Source organism: Chiloscyllium plagiosum, chromosome 19, assembly GCF_004010195.1.
Source record: "Chiloscyllium plagiosum isolate BGI_BamShark_2017 chromosome 19, ASM401019v2, whole genome shotgun sequence".
NCBI lineage: Eukaryota > Metazoa > Chordata > Chondrichthyes > Orectolobiformes > Hemiscylliidae > Chiloscyllium > Chiloscyllium plagiosum.
In genome coordinates this window covers 61,225,689-61,241,040 of record NC_057728.1, presented here as the reverse complement: position 1 = coordinate 61,241,040, position 15,352 = coordinate 61,225,689, and the positions used below count along the sequence as shown (strand labels likewise).

At 44.9% G+C, this 15,352-nt stretch overlaps 1 long non-coding RNA gene across 2 annotated transcripts; it reads left to right on the top strand.

Annotated features, from left to right (window-relative positions):
* The first annotated feature begins 671 nt into the window (after window positions 1–671).
* Window positions 672–13,476, top strand: LOC122559313. 2 transcript variants are annotated; one of them, XR_006314392.1, is made up of 4 exons: window positions 672–1,250; window positions 1,832–2,010; window positions 4,162–4,579; window positions 13,129–13,476. It is a non-coding gene; the product is annotated as an uncharacterized LOC122559313 (long non-coding RNA). The 2 variants fall into 2 exon arrangements; XR_006314391.1 differs by lacking the exon at window positions 672–1,250 and having other exon boundaries at window positions 1,258–2,010.
* The last annotated feature ends 1,876 nt before the right edge of the window (window positions 13,477–15,352 follow it).

Below are 15,352 nucleotides of genomic sequence, written 5' to 3'. Positions count from 1 at the left end.
GGCCATTGGTTGTAGAGCCGGGTGTCTGGCCGGTGGTTGTGGAGCCGGGTGTCTGGTCGGTGGTTGTGGAGCCGGGTGTCTGGCCGGTGGTTGTGGAGCCGGGTGTCTGGCAGGTGGTTGTGGAGCCGGGTGTCTGGCAGGTGGTCGTGGAGCAGGGTGTCTGGCCGGTGGTCGTGGAGCAGGGTGTCTGGCCGGTGGTTGTGGCGCAGGGTGTCTGGCCCTTGGTCGTGAAGCAGGGTGTCTGGCCAGTGGCTGTGGAGCAGGGGGTCTGGCTGTTTGGTGTGGAGCCCGATGTCTGGCCGTTGGGTGTGGAGCCGGGTGTCTGGCTGGTGGTTGTGGAGCCGGTTGTCTGGCCGATGGTTGTGGTGCCGGGTGTCTGGCTGGTGGTTGTGGAGCCGGGTGTCTGGCCAGTGGTTGTGGAGCCGTGAGTCTGGCTGGTGGTTGTGGAGCCGGGTGTCTGGATGGTGGTTGTGGAGCCGGGTGTCTGGCCGGTGGTTGTGGAGCCGGGTGTCTGGTTGGTGGTTGTGGACCCGGGTGTCTGGCTGGTGGTTGTGGACCCGGGTGTCTGGCTGGTGGTTGTGGAGCCGGGTGTCTGGCCGGGGGTTGTGGAGCCGGGTGTCTGGCTGGTGGTTGTGGAGCCGGGTGTCTGGCCGGTGGTTGTGGAGCCGGGTGTCTGGCTGGTGGTTGTGGAGCCGGGTGTCTGGCCGGTGGTTGTGGAGCCGGGTGTCTGGCCGTTGGGTGTGGCGCCGGGTGTCTGGCCTGTGTTTGTGGAGCCGGGTGTCTGGCCGGTGGTTGTAGAGCCGGGTGTCTGGCCGGTGGTTGTGGAGCCGGGTGCCTGGCAGGTGGATGTGGAGCCGGGTGTCTGGCTGGTGGTTGTGGAGCCGGGTGTCTGGCTGGTGGTTGTGGAGCCGGGTGCCTGGCAGGTGGTCGTGGAGCTGTGTGTCTGGCCGGTGGATGTGGAGCCGGGTGTCTGGCTGGTGGTTGTGGAGCCGGGTGTTTGGCAGGTGGTCGTGGAGCTGTGTGTCTGGCCGGTGGATGTGGAGTCGGGTGTATGGCCCGTGGTCGCCATGTTGGTTGTCTAGCCGGTTGTCGCGGAGGTGACATGGTCAGCCATGACTGCGAGGTGGCAGGGTTGGAAATGATGTCATCATTCCCCGTGGTGACGGTGGCTGGAGTGGCTGATGTCGGCCGAGCAGTTCCGGAAGCCGAAGGGATGTTTCTGGAATGGTTGAGGAATCCCGACTATTGAGGTGGGTACACGAAAGTCTGTTAATCTTACAGTTTTTAATGTCCGATGTGGTGTAGAAAAAGCACTTGTTGTGTGTGTGAATTCTTCTGAGGATGTAAAACAGCAGAGGTCCTTGAAACCATAACAGTAGAGGATTATTTTCATTCAATTTAAATTCCATCATCTATCATGGTGGGGTTTGAACTTGGGTTCCCAGAGCATTACCCGAATCTCTGGCTTAACAGAGTTGAAAAGTGTGGCGCTGGAAAAGCACTGCAGGTCAGGTATCATTTGACGACCAGACAAGTTGACGTTTTGGGCATAATGCTGCCTGACCTGCTCTGCTTATCCAGCACTACACGTTTCGACTCTGACTCTCCAGCATCCTCAGTCCTCGCTTTCTCCTAGTCTCTGAATTTACAGGCCAGTGATAATTTCCACAGGATATGTCTTCAAATCCCACCCGAAGGCTTGCTATCTTACCTTAAGGGCATTTCTTGAAAGGATGTGCAGTTTCTGTAATCGCATGAAATATGTTACAAAAGCAAAACTGCTATTTATTGAGAGCTTCTAATTATTGTTGTACATTTTCGACTGTTACAGGCAAATATCACGGAATTGGAAATCACAGACCTGTTAAAGTATCGTTCATCTCACCCTGCCTATACTGCTTGTCATATGAGTGTAGGAGGTATAGCCAGAAAGTAAAGTTGTGCCTTTAACATTTACCCTAATCTGGCTCTTGAAAGAATGTTTATCCACAAAATATTGGTTTTACTATGGTATGTATGGCTTCTACAAGCCATTACTGAAATACTTCTAATCACAACCTAGTATGCTCGAAATATAAGATTATGCTTTGACTTGCTGGATAATTAGATGCTGAAACTCTCAATTTGATTTTGGTCTTGGGACGATCTATAAAAAGGCTAGCCCCATTTGTATGAGTGGCAGAGTCACCAAGAGTTATTGTTCACTTGAATGATTTACTTAATCTGTTTTTCTTTGTTTATTTGTGGGATGTGGGCAACATTTACTCCCTAGTTGCCCCTTGAGAAGGTGGGGGTGAGCTGTGTTCATGAACCGCTGCTGTAAGTAGACCCACAATCCCATAAGGGAGAGAATTTCAGGATTTTGATCCAGCGACAGCTAAACAACGGCAATTAATTTCCATGTCAGGGTGGTGAGTGGCTTGGCAGGGAACTTGACGGTGTTACCAACAATAAGCTTGCACTGGGAAAAAAAGACAGGTTTGATTCGGTTCTGAGCCTGCTCCAAATGTGTCAAACATAATCAGTGTTGGACACTCTTCCAGATAACCTCAAACTCTGAGTGGCTACATGATGGGCTGCAGTAATTCAAGAAGGCAACTAGGCACACCTTCTCAAGCTGGTCAGGGATGGCTAATAAATACCGCCTAGCCAATAATGTCCACATCCTGTGAAATAATAAAAGAAAGAAAATGGAGGTTGACAAGAAGAGAGGGTCAGTTTTCACCAGGCAGACTATACTGACTTAACACAGTTGAATGTTATGGTTCTGCCTGAAATTTAACTTCATGACTATTTGTAGATGCATTTACACTGCACGTTTCATAAAAACATGGCATCGCCCACCTTAAGTTGAAGCCTGAATGATTAATTTATGTGGCACACATAAAGGTGCTTATGAGTGGTACAGTGCCTCAGTGGTTAGCACTGCTGTTTCATCAGACCAGAGACTTGGGTTCAATTCTAGCCTTGGCTGACTGTGTGGAGTTTGCACATTCTCCCCATGTCTCTGCAGATTTCCTCCAGGTGCTCCGGTTTCCTCCTCTTGTCCAAAGACGTGCAATTGGGTGGGTCGGCCATGGGAAATTGCCCATAATGTCTCGGGATGTGTGGGTTAGCCATGTGAAATGTGGTGTTACAGGGATAGGGTAGAGGGATGAGTCTGGGAGGGATGCTCTCCAAATGTTTGGCGCGAGAAAGTGAGGACTGGAGATCGGAGTCAAGAGTGTGGTGCTGGCAAAGTGCAACAGTTCAGGCAGCATCTGAGGAGCAGGAGAATTGACGTTTCAGACAAAAGTCCTTCATTTCTGACTTTTTTGTGTGTGTACCTAGTTTAACCACATCTGTGCCTCTTACTGAAATAGCCAAGTGTGGAAAATCCATTTTTCTTGCATCAACTGTCACCTGGATCAGACTAAAACAAAGCTGTGCAGCTGATTCAAATACTTGCTGATCATATTTAATTAGCGACTGTATTTACACACAATGCTGCCAGCTCAAATATCAATAATGTCATTTTGTCACACCCTCATATAACAATAGGTTGCTAAGAGTGGATTTATCTTGCTTGTGTCTATCCAAAATTAAATACTGTTTCATAGAAAACACTGACAAAATAAAAGTAGGTATTAAAAAGAGGCGGCATAGTGGCTCAATGGTTAGCACTGCTGCCTCATAGCACCAGGGGCCTGGGTTTGATCTCACCCTCGGGTGACTGTCAATGTGGAGTTTGTACATTCTCCCCTTGTCTGTATGGGCTTCCTGTGTGTGTTCCTATCGTTCAAAGATGTGTAGCTTAGATGGATTGACCATGCTAAATTGTCTATAGAGTCCAGGGAGGGTGGATTAGCCATAGGAAAAACAGTGAAAGGAGTGGGTGGGATCTCGTTGGAAGGTCAGAGTGGACTCAATGGGCTGAATGGCCTGCTTCTACACTATAGGAATTCTATGATTAAAAAGAAGCAGATTAACTGGTTGCTTTAAATTAATGTAGTCTTTGGTATAACTGTTTTTTTCTAAATTGGCTAACATTTGATTCTGTCATGGGTTTTCATGTGACAGAACTAGCCAATTCTCAACCCATTGATCTTTGTGTGGAATTTGGTCAAAGGCTTTTATTTGCGAGACTTTATTTAACAACTTTGGGTTCCCCTCTTTGTCCAGATAGTCTCGATGATCACCTTTCAGTGTACACCTCATCACCACAGCCTTCTTTCTATCTTCTGAGCCATTTCCAGCTCAGTTTTCCTTCACCTGTTAGACCACTGAGGACTTCTGGAACATTTTGGACTGCGCATCGTCTGGCACCTCTGCCCTCTCTGGGTGGTCCTGCCAGGAGCAAGGGGCTCTCAATGGTTTTGGTCAAGAGATCAAATGAAGGTCAATACCTCTCCCTCACGTCAAGCTGATGATTCGTAGAGATACGTGGCTTTCCTTTGTTACAAAAAGTGTCTAGAGTTTGAATTCAATGGCTGTAAAATGTTTTGGGATGTCCCAGAGGTTATAAAAAGTAGACAGGCAGGAGGCTGGAAGAACACAGCAAGCCAGGCAGCATCAGAAGGTGGAGAAGTCAACATTTCAGGTATAACCCTTCTTCAGATCTGGGTTATAAAAGCAGAACACAAGTACATATTTTTATTGCTTTGTTTGGGAAGGGAATTTGTCAAGACTGTGGTCAAATGAATGGTTTTATTGTCTGTAGTATCACTGGTACAGAGCACATCCAGACTATGTGCACTAGAGAGTTGCAACAACAATGCACTAGGATAACAAAACTTTGCCGAGCTGTTCCTTTCCTAGACAAATCGCTTATTGAAATAATTTCAACTCAGGTTTTGTTTTTTACTGATTCTGTCCATGGAGATTGGAGACCAAATCACAGAAGGGTAGAAAATCATTGGAGAGGTAATGGCCTAGTGGCATTATGACTGGACTCTTAATGCAGGAACTTAGCTTCTGTTCTGGGGGCCTGGTTTCAAATCTTGCCATGGCAGATGGTGGCATTTCAATAAAGATCTGGAATTATGGGTTGAATGATGACCATGAAGCCATTGCTGATTGTCAGGAAATAACGTTCTGGTTCACTGATGTCTTTCAGGAAAGGGAACTGCTGTTCTTATCTGGTCTGTCCTACATGTGACTCCAGATCCACAGCAATGTGGTTGACTCTTAACTGCCCTCTAGGCAATTAGGGATGGGCAATAAATGCTGGTCCAGTCAATGGTACTCACATCCTATGAATGGATAATAAAAAAAACTGTTAGAACCATTCATTAGCATTTTTAACACTATTATTCCAGCTTTAATATCATATCTTGTCATAGAGTCATAGAGATGTACAGCATGGAAACAGACCCTTCGGTCCAACCCGTCCATGCCGACCAGATATCCCAACCCAATCTAGTCCCACCTGCCAGCACCCGGCCCATATCCCTCCAAACCCTTCCTATTCATATACCCATCCAAATGCCTTTTAAATATTGCAATTGTACCAGCCTCCACCACTTCTTCTGGCAGCTCATTCCATACACGTACCACCCTCTGCATGAAACAGTTGCCCCTGAGGTCTCTTTTATATCTTTCCCCTCTCACCTTAAACCTATGCCCTCTAGTTCTGGACTCCCCAACCCCAGGGAAAAGACTTTGCCTATTTACCCTATCCATCCCCCTCAAGGATGTATAGGGTAAAAAAAGTCATTATTTTATAAACCTCTATAAGGTCACCCGTCAGCCTCTGACGCTCCAGGGAAAACAGCCCCAGCCTGTTCAGCCTCTCCCTGTAGCTCAGATCCTCCAACCCTGGCAACATCCTTGTAAATCTTTTCTGAACCCTTTCAAGTTTCACAACATCTTTCCGATAGGATGGAGACCAGAATTGCACGCAATATTCCAACGGTGGCCTAACCAATGTCCTGCACAGCCGCAACATGACCTCCCAACTCCTGTACTCAATACTCTGACCAATAAAGGAAAGCATATCAAACGCCTTCTTCACTATCCTATCTACCTGCGACTCCACTTTCAAGGAGCTATGAACGTGCACTCCAAGGTCTCTTTGTTCAGCAACACTCCCGAGGGCCTTACCATTAAGTGTATAAGTCCTGCTAAGATTTGCTTTTCCAAAATGCAGCACCTTGCATTTATCTGAACTAAACTCCATCTGCCACTTCTCAGCCCATTGGCCCATCTGGTCCAGATCCTGTTGTAATGTGAGGTAACCTTCTTTGCTGTCCTACCACAAAACAAAGTAAGTGTTAATGTTCTGTCCTTATGTTAATATTGCCTAATAATTGCGGAGTACTGGGGTTAACATCAGAAACATACATGATAATAATGCGTTGATAATATCAGAATTCTAACACTAGGGTTTATCGTGTAAAAATGTGGGGTCACCAATTTAAGTTGGAGGTGAGGAAGCATTTTTCTCTCAGAGGGTTGTAAGATTTTGGAATTCCCTTCCTCAAGAGTCAGCAGATGTAGAAGCTTTTACTATTTACAAGGCACATGTAAGTAAATTCATGATGACCATGGGGCTGAAAGATTATTGGGGGATATGCAAGGAGAAAGAACATAGAACACAGAAAAGTACTGTACAGAACAGGCCCTTCGGCCCACAACGTTGTGCCGAGAATTATTCCTAATCTAAAATAAAATGACCTAACCTACTCACTCCTCAATTCACTGCTGTCCATGTGGATGTCGAGCAGTTGCTTAAATGTCCCTAATGACTCTGCTTCTACCGCCACCACTGGTAACGCATTCTATGCGTTCACAACTCTCTGCGTAAAGAACCTACCCCTGACATCTCCTCTACGCCTTCCCCCTAACACCTTAAAACTATGAACCCTTGTGCCAGTCAATCCTACTGTGGGGAAATATAGAATTGCAGTTCAAATCCAATCATCCATAACATTATTAAATGGCTTAGCATGCTCGATGGGCTGAGTGGCCTCCTCTTGTTCATATATTCATTTTTTATATGAGGTCAAAGGATTTGGGAGGGAGCAGAAACTCTAACCTTGAGTCAAGGTCCAATGTGCGTGTATCTTTAGCTGGAACTAAAGATGTCTTGAATAAAAGCCCATGGATTCAAGCAACAGACTTTTACGAGACAACAAAGCAATAAAATGCCAATTTATTAGAGCTGGTGAAACTGACATCGAGTGATGGAGTTTCTCGCAAAGGAAAACTTTCTTTTCATACAATTAAAGACATTGTTGTGCTGAAATACCGATGTAGAACACAGGAACAGGAGTGGGTTACTCAATCGCTCAATCATAGAACATAGAACAGCACAGCACAGCACAGTACAGGCCCTTCAGCCCTCGATGTTGTGCCGACCTTTTATCCTACTCTAAGATCAGACTAACCTACATACCCTTCATTGTACTGTCATCCATGTACCTATCCAAGAGTCACTTAAATGTCTCTAATGTTTCTAATGTCTCTGACTCTACTACCACTGCATTCCACGCACCCACCACTCTCTGTGTAAAAAACCTACCTCTGACATTTCCCCTAAACCTTCCTCCAATTACCTTAAAATTATGTCCCCTCATGATAGACATTTCCGTCCTGGGAAAAAGTCTCTGTCTATCCACTCTATCTATGCCTCTCATCATCTTATATATCTCTATCAAATCACCTCTCATCCTTCTTCACTCCAATGAGAAAAGCCCTAGCTCTCTCAATCTTTCTTCATAAGACATGCCCTCCAGTCCAGACAGCATTCTGGTAACTTTCCCCTGCACCCTCTCTAAAGCTTCCATATCCTTCCCATAATGAGGTGACCAGAACTGAACACAATATTCCAAGTGTGGTCTAACCAGTGCTCTACAGAGCTGCAGCATAACTTCATGGCTCTAAACTCAATCCCCCTGCTAATAAAAACCAACACACCATATGCCTTCTTAACAACGCTAACAACCTTGGTGCCAACTTTGTGGGATCTATGGACATGGACCCCAAGATCTCTCTATTTCTGCCTTTATCCTGTATTCCGCATTCAAATCTGACCTTCCAAAGTGAATGACTTCACATTTTTCCAGGTTGAATTCCATGTACCACTTCCCAGCCCAGTTCTGCATCCTGTCAATGTCCCACTGCATCCTATAACAGCCCTCCACACTATCCACAACTCCACCAACCTATGTGTCATCAGCAAACTTACTAACCCATCCTTCCACTTCCTCATCCATGTCATTTGTAAAAATTACAAACAGCAGAGGTCACAAAACCAATCCCTGCAGAGAACCACTGGTCACTGAGCTCCAGGCTGAATACTGTCCATCTACCACGACCCTCTGTCTTCTATGTCACAAAAGTGGTCCTTTTTTCTAAAAGCTGTTCCTTCTTCTCAAGGTTACCGAGTCCTTGACTTTTTTCAGAGGGGTCATCAAACAGCGCCTGCACAGAATTGGCCGAAATGGTACTGAGATGAAAGGGTTTACTGAAAGGCTTTTTGTTTATATGTAAGCAGGTGAGACTTTAGGCCAAAGCTTTTATGCTTCAGAAGTAATCTGTACAGTCAAGGGGGCATGGCCAGCTCTCTAGCTGTGCCGTTTAGTTCAGAACTTTAGTTAGTTCAGTTCAGCAGCGGCCTGTGCGGAGGAAAGGCTGCTGGAGTCAGACTGGAACTTCTCTCTCTCCTGTTGCCCTTCTAAGTTCGACCTCTTTCATTATTACTCTGTGTATAAGGGGGTTGTAATATTGGGACTGTTGTATATTTTTGGAACAGCATAATTAAGTCTAGTTTGGAAAGACTGAGCTCTGTGGGTATTCTATATTCTGTTCGTTGTGTTTCATTCCGTAATTTTGTGAATACATTTTTGTCTGTTTTAAAACCTGGTAGTCAACCTAGCTAACTTACTCCAGGGTAATTTTCACTGTACACTTACCAAAAGGAATAGCAAAGTTATGGTCTGGGCTGCCTGCTTAAGAATATTTTGAGTAGTCTGGCCTAGTCCATAACAGCTGAGCCAGCCAATTCTGTATCCAAACAGCCAGATTTCACTGTGTCCCACGCCTCCTTACTTTCTGAATGAAATGTTGAACCTTATCAAAGGCCTTGCTAAAATCCATGTACACCACATCTACTGCCCTACTTTCATCAACGTTTTTTGTCACACCCTCACAGAATTCAATAAGGTTTTTAAGGCATAACCTGCCCCTCACAAAGCCATGCTGACTATCTCTAATCAAACTATGGTTTTCCAAGTATTCATAAATCCTGTCTCTCAGAATCCTCTGCAATACGTTGCACACCACTGATGTAAGACTGACTGGTTTGTAATTCCCAGGATCATAGGTAAAAACAAGGACTGCAAATGCTCGAAACCAGAGTCTAGATTAGAGTGGTGCTGGGAAAGCACGCAGGTCAAGCAGCATCCTGTTCCTGTATCAGGAATAGAGCTCTATTCGACCATGAGGAAGCAAAGATCATCGCCAAAGGTGCAGCAATCTTTTCCCTCACTTCCTGTTGTAACCTTGACTATATCCCATCTGGTCCAGGGATTTATTTAACCTTATGTTTTTCACACTTTTCAGCACATCCTCCGTCCTAACATCAACTTGTTCTAGCATTTCAATCTGTTTCACGCAGTCCCTCTCAGTAGTGAATACTGAAGCAAAGTATTCATTAAGGACCACCCCTAACCTACCTCCGACTCCACGCACAAGTTCCCTCCATTATCCCTGATCAGCCCTAGCCTCACTTTGGCCATTTTCTTGTTCCTCACAGAAGTGTAGAATGCTTTAGGCTTTTCCGTAATCCTACGTGCTAAAGCTTTCTCATGCCCCCTTCTAGCTCTCCTAAATCCATTCTTTAGTTCCTTCCTGGCTACCTTGTAACCTTCCAGAGTCCTGTCTGATCCTTGCCTCCTCAACTTTAAGTAAGTTTCCTTCTTCCTCTTGACTAGATGTTCCACATCCCTTGTCACCCAAGGTTCCTTCGCCCTACCATTCCTTCCTTGCTTCAGTGGGTTAAACCTGTCCAGCACTCACAGCAAGTGCTCCCTAAACAACCTCCACATTTCTGTCATGCATTTCCCTGAGAACATCTGTTCCCAGTCTAGGTGGCCCAGTTCCTGCCTAATAGCATTGTAATTTTCCCTCCCCTAATTAAATACTTTCCCATACCGTCTACTCCTATCCCTCTCCATGAGTATAGTAAAGGTCATGGAGATCTAACACCTGGCATGGTTCATTGCCAAGCATCAAATCCAATATGCCCTCCCCTCTAGTCGGCCTATCTACATATTGAATCGGGAACCCTTCCTGGACACACCTGTTAAGTACTGCTCCATCCAAAACTATTTGAACTAACGAGGTTCCAATCAATATTAGGGAAGTTAAAGCCACCCATAACAACAACCCTGTTCACCTGGTACGGAAGAAGGAGGGCAGGTCTGAAGACCTCCTCGTGGGTCTGCTCCTGGGCCTGGCCAAACTGGCCATCAACAGGTCGAGGCAGCGGGCCGTGGAGGGGGTCGTTAGGGCCGACTGCCTGCCCCTCTTCCGCGGTTACGTTAGGGCCCGGGTGTCCTTGGAGAAGGAGCACGCGGTGTCCACCAACACCCTGGAGTTGTTCAGGGAGAGGTGGGCGCCTCAGGGAGTGGAGTGCATTATTTCTCCCTCCAACTCTATTTTGATTTAGTCCCTACCCTCCCCTTCACGGTTTTGATCACACAGCACTGCCCTTTGTTTGTCACTGGCCACCCGGGTGTTTTCCTATCTTCCTGGTGGTGGAAATTGAATAAAAAATTTGTGCACTTTGTGTCCTTCACTGTGTTTCACACCTGCACACACACACCATGGGTGCTGGGGAAAAATAAACACTACCGCACTTAGGTGGTAGTGTGGGGGTTTAAAAAATAAATAAATAAATAAAAACAACAACCCTGTTATTTCTGCACCTTTCCAAGATCTGCCTCTCACTCTGCTCCTCTGTGCCTCGGTTCCTACTGGGAGTCTGTAGAAAACTTCCAATAAAGTGATTGGCCCTTTCCTGTTTCTGACCTCCACCCAGATTAACCATGTTGAAAGAACCCTCCTTGATGACCTTCCTTTCTGCAGCTGTGACACTATGCCTGATTAGCAATGCCACTCCTCCACCTTTTTTACCTTTATCCCTATCTAGATGTTTAGAAACATCTAAATTCTGGAGCATCCAACTGCCATTCATGCCCCTAATCCTACTTACTAGTCAATGAGACCACAAGTGATCTGAGTCTTGACTCTATCCACCTGCATTATTGGCTCTAAATAGGGAAGCTGATGACCTAGTGGCATTATCGCTGGCTTAACAGACCCAGAAGATGTTCTGGGAGCCTGGGTTTGAATCCGGCCAAGGCACATGGTGGAATTTTGGATTCAATAAAATATCCGGAGTTAAGAATCTAATGATAACTATGAATCCATTGTTGCAAAAACCCATCTAGTTCACTGATGTCGTTTTGGGAAGGAAACTGCCATCTCTACCTGGTTTCGTCTACATGTGACTCCAGACCCGCAGCAATGAGATTGACTCTGAACTGCCCTCTGGGCAATTAGAGATGGGCAATAAATGCAGCCCTAGCCAGTGACATTCTCATCCTCTGAATGAATAAAGAAAAAATAAATCCTCTTATACTCTTGGTTGGCAAAGATCTGTTGATCTAAGTTTTAATCCTATTAATTGAGGTAAAATGTATCACCTTTTATGGGCAAGAGAGCCAGTCATCTATCACCTTGGAATGAATATTTATTTCATAATCTCATGGATGGTCCGAATCCAATTACAAGATTTTGTGCACTGCTCCAAGACTCCTGATTGGCTGGACATGTTTCTCTTTATATATCCAACTACTTTAAAAATCTCAGTCACGGTCAATCAAATCACCTCTTCACCTTTTATTGTTCAGGGAATACATACTTGGTTTATAAGAGCATAAGAAGAAAAGAAAAAATTGGAAGGAGTGGATTACTTCAGCCTGCTCAGCCATTCAAAAAGATCAAGTGGCCTTAACTTCACATCCTTGACTTTCCTTGATTCACTTATCATCAATAATCCGTCTAACTCAGTCTTGAACATATTCAGTCACTCAGCCTCCATTGCTCACTGTGGAAGGGAATTCTAAAACATGGGGTGACTCTCTTGGGAAAAAGAAAATCTCCCAATCATTGCCTTAACTGGGACACTAATTGGCCTGAATCTCACCAATGTCCTGGTCCATTTTCAGCAAGAATTCCTCAATTTGATTTTATAACCATCCTCAGATTAAAGAGAAAATGAGGTCTGCAGATGCTGGAGATCAGAGATGGAAATGTGTTGCTGGAGAAGCGCAGCAGGTCAGGCAGCATCTAGGGAACAGGAGAATCGACGTTTCGGGCATTAGCCCTTTCCTGAAGAAGGGCTAATGCCCGAAACGTCGATTCTCCTGTTCCCTAGATGCTGCCTGACCTGCTGTGCTTCTCCAGCAACACATTTCCATCCTCAGATTAAAGGCAACATTTCATTTCCCTTTCATGACCAAGGTCACCCTGATTCTTCCGTTCCAAGACTATCTCTATTTAAACAATATTCTGTTTTCCCAGCCTTCCTGTCAAATTGGACAATTTTGTATTTTTTCAGGTTCTACACTTTATCTGCTAATTTTCTCTCCAGTCCTCTAACCTATGCCACTTTGCAGACCTCTTGTATCCTCATGACAACTTGCTTTCCTACCTAATTTTGTGTTGTCAGAAAATTTGGCTACAGTATAGTTGGCCCCCTCATTCAAGTTGCTCGTATAGACTGGAAGTCCCCCAACATCAATCACTGTCATAGTCCATTATTTACAGCTTGCCAAGGAGAAATGATCCATTCATCCCAATTCTCCCTTTCCTTTTAACAATTTGCCTTCATTAATTTCTAGGTTGTTGTCCATTTAAGTTGTTATGAAACCATTACAATCACTTATAAAAGATAAAACTTTAAGGGTGCTGACAGTCCACTGTGTTTTGTGGAGGAAAGTTAGAATAGTTAAGCACAAGCATATTTACTTCCTCACTGTTTGTAACCTTAGCTGTACGGACAGCTGTTGGAATGCAGAGATTGAGGGAAATGATAATGTAACCACTTGTTGATCATTCTTTTACACCTTCTTGTTCCAGAACTACATCTGCAGTGAAACAGGATGTTAAACTGAAAGCTCATAGCTGAGAAAATCATTGAGAGGAAATGTCACCATTAACAGATGGAAAATTAGAACTACATTATTTAATTGTTTAAATGTTATCTGGTAGAGTACTGACTAACACCTGGTGCCAAATTGTTTTCTGTACTAATTTAACCTAAATTATTGCCATTAAACAAGTGAACAATTGTAATAAAGAGACACTTCCTGGATCTCTCACTGATATCTTATATTGTTGTCAGAGGAAATGAATAATCCTTACTATCTAAAGGGGTATTTCAGGTTTTGTTACAACTTGCAGCAAAATTAAAGTGATTAAACTGAAGTTTTCTTTTTTTATGATTTATTTCATTAACTTCTGCCTTGAATTAATGTGTACTACCTCAAATAAGTTATGATATTGTGCAATGCAGTCATGAACTTTGTAAGACAGAACCCCTCGGTCCTCACCTTCCACCCCACCAACCTCCATATACATCGCATTACCCTCCGCCATTTCTGCCATCTGCAAATGGACCCCACCACCAGAGACACATTTCCCTCCCATCCCTATCCGCTTTCACTAAAGACTGTTCCCTCTCCAACAATCTGGTCAGGTCCATGCCCCCCCACCAACCTACCCTCCCCTCCCGACACCTTCCCCTGCCACCGCAGGAGTTGCAAAGCCTGCACCCACACCTCCCCCCTCATCTCCATCCAAGGTCCCAAAGGAACCTTCCACATTCATCAAAGTTTCACCTGCACTTCCACACATATCATTTGCTGTATCCGTTGCTCCTGACATAGTCTCCCCTACATTGGGTAGACAGGATGCTTACTCACAGAGCGCTTCAGAGAACATCTCTGGGACACCCGCACCAACCAACCCCATTGCCTCGTGGCCGAACACCTCAACTCCCCTTCCCACTCTGCCAAGGACATACAGGTCCTGGGCCTCCTCCATCACCACTCCCTCACCACATGACGCCTGGAGGAAGGACGCCTAATCTTCCACCTCGGGACCCTTCAACCCCATGGCATCAATGTGGCCTTTACCAGTTTTCTCATTTCCCCTTCCCCCACCTTACCCCAGTTCCAACCTTCCAGCTCAGCACCATCCTCATGACCAGCCCCACCTATCAATCTTCCTTTCCACCTGTCTGCTCCACCCTCCCTCCCACCTATCACCTTCACCCCCACCTCCATCCACCTATTGCACTCTCAACTTGCCTTCCCGCCAGCACCACCCCCCTCCCATTTATCTCTCCACCCCCAAGGCTCCCAGCCTCATTCCTGATGAATGATTTTGCCCGCAACGTCGATTTTCCTGCTACCCGTACCTGCTGTGCTTTTCCAGCACCACTTAATCTTGACTTTGTAGTTTCTTGTAGAGTGTTACTGTTTGAGTAGAAATAGACCAGTTGTTATAATGCTAGTTTTTTTTAATAGTTCTCTTGAAATAGCAGCCCTTGGCAGTTTGTAACAAAATGACACAGTAAGATTCAGCAGAATGTATAAGTGCCTCTTTTCACTTAATTACATCCATTGAATGGAATTTAACAAACACAAAAGCAGACTCTGAAATTCTTGAGCTTTTTTTTGGAGGCATTTGCCAGTTATGGAAATTTCCATCCAGATAAGTACAACAGCATTGGAAAAATAGCATTTCCTGTATTGTTCTCTTTAGCCTCCTGAGGTCATAAAAGAAAGTTTATTTTTAATTATTTGCATGACTCACAGGAGTTTTAGTCGATGCTGGGCTGTGAGAGCAAGGTTGTGATTGAGATGAATCTACGTTTAAACCAAGTCTCAGGAAAATCAAAGTTTAAAATATTTATTTTCAGAAGTATATATGTAAATCACCATCATGTCCCATGTGAATCTCTTTATAGATTGTTTCAGTGAATAATGGACATCTCAAGCATGCAGTATTCTGGAAGATAACAGTTTGTTCTCTTTTTGAAAATTACAGAAGGGAAAAAGGCTAACACCTCATGGTACTGATGTTAACATTACACTCTGAAAGTATGGTCTCTCCAATCTCTCTGATGTTAATCAAGTACAGTATTGAATGTCACAGTGATTTCAAATAATTGTGTTGCTGTCTTCTTGTGGCTTTGGAGCAGGAGTTGATAGCTGTAAAAAAAAACTTGAAAGACCTGTGGATGCTGGCAATCAGAAGCAAAGAAGAAGGTTCTGAGGAGGCATCACTCGACCTGAAA